The sequence below is a fragment of the Humulus lupulus genome, chromosome 6 (genome assembly GCF_963169125.1).
Source record: "Humulus lupulus chromosome 6, drHumLupu1.1, whole genome shotgun sequence".
In the NCBI taxonomy this organism is placed as follows: domain Eukaryota; kingdom Viridiplantae; phylum Streptophyta; class Magnoliopsida; order Rosales; family Cannabaceae; genus Humulus; species Humulus lupulus.
The window spans coordinates 171,723,144-171,724,966 of NC_084798.1; the positions used below are offsets into that span (position 1 = coordinate 171,723,144).

Sequence of the window (1,823 nt, forward strand, 5' to 3'; positions counted from 1 at the left end):
GCAAATGGACAGAGCAAATTGAAGAATGTAGCATGTATTTCCTCTTCCCAAGCCTACCTCTTAGTGAGAGATCAAATTGAAAAATGAAAATCTGATGTTATTGAGTATCAGGCTTCGTATGAGAAACTTCAGGTTGCAACTGGTCAATAGTTTATTTATGCCTTTTATCTGCCATTTTTTGCTAAGATGTCATTCTGTTGCTAAAAATAATGTTGTCATTGGAGATTGTAGGCTGAGAAGGATATTCTTGTCTTAAAAGAAAGGGAACTCAGTGTTAAAAGTGATGTCATTGATTTCCTTCGAAGATCTGCTGCAATTGAGAATTCAAAGATTTCAGATCTTAGGATAGAAATACAGAAGCAGAACGATGAGAGAAAGATGATTGAAACAAAGGTGGAAGATGCTTCAAGAGAACCTGGTTAGAAGAAACCTGAAGCTTTATTGCAAGCCAATGGCTCTCTTTATTCTTTAATTCTGATGGAAGAATTATTATTTCAGGAAGAAAAGAAATCATTGCAGAATTTAAAGCCTTGGTGTCTTCCTTTCCTGTGGAAATGGAAAACATGCAAGACCAATTGCGAAAACATAAAGGAACTGCTTCAGATGTTCATTTTTTGAGGGCTGATGTGCAATCTCTTTCTAGCATTCTTGACAGGAAGGTGAGCATGTTTTTCATGTGGTGAAATTATTGGATGTTATCATTAGGCTTGTGATGACTTTTGTGCATCAGGTGAAATAGTGTGAAACTCTATTCGCTAGATTCATTGGTCAGGCTGCTGAGATACAGAAATTGCAAACCGTGGTATGTATTATGTTTTCAGATTTGTATCTTTTAGATGGTCACTAGGTGGAGACTGGCCATCACTATTAATCTTTGGTTAATTGTATAAATGTCATGTCACATTAAATTTATCCTTCTAAGTTCTAAGCAATGGAAACTGGTTCTATGTTTTTATATTCATTGATTCTTTTCAGTTGCGCAAAAAATCTGCCAAGTCTATGATGTTGTTTAAAACATCATCATATAGATCATTTAAAACTCCATGTATAGGAATAAAAAGAGTAAATAATGAAATGAAGAATTCTACCCAAGAGAATGATGTGATTTCTAGCCAAAAAAGCAAAAATTTCTTCATAAATAACTTATTTAGTCCTATTATAATCGTGCAACTGATTTCTGTTGTGGGTCTTGGGCTCTTTGCAAGGGGATTCCCACTTGTAATGTCCGAAAAACTCTATTACTTTTATGTCTTCATAACATAACATTATTAAAAAGGCCTTAATAACACTTTCTTTTTTCCTTGTTCTGTATGCAGCTTGCAAGGGTTATTTAATGACTGCAACTATTAATGGAAAGCTATTCTCCGGCTATATGATGCATTGTTGTGCTTGTTTAACACAACATAGAACTAGATCTGATCTATAATTTGTATGAGAAGCTAATAAAAAATCTGTTTTTATTTTTCAATTCCCATTTGCAGGAGAGAGATTTAGTGATGTGGTTGGCAGCCCATATTACGTTGCACCAGAAGTCTTACGCAAGCGATATGGTCCAGAAGCAGATGTTTGGAGTGCTGGAGTGATTCTTTACATTCTGTTAAGTGGAGTGCCTCCATTTTGGGATGGTAGGATTTTTAAAGATGCATCTTGTTAGTCATTGTTGTATTTAGTATCTGTGTTTGTTAGAGTTATTTTTGTCAAGCTTAATTATTGTATATAAACTCTCTTGTATCTGTAATTATTTATTCAATACAGAAATCACTTTTCACACTCCCAAATCTCTCAATTTGTCTATCGTTTACAGAGATGACCTTTGAATTTAG

The 1,823-nt window shown here is 34.3% G+C and overlaps 1 long non-coding RNA gene across 1 annotated transcript; it reads left to right on the forward strand.

The window, feature by feature from the left end:
- Positions 1–912, forward strand: LOC133784312 (uncharacterized). The gene is made up of 3 exons (XR_009871267.1): positions 1–132; positions 232–418; positions 499–912. It is a non-coding gene; the product is annotated as an uncharacterized LOC133784312 (long non-coding RNA).
- Positions 913–1,823: the final 911 nt, after the last annotated feature.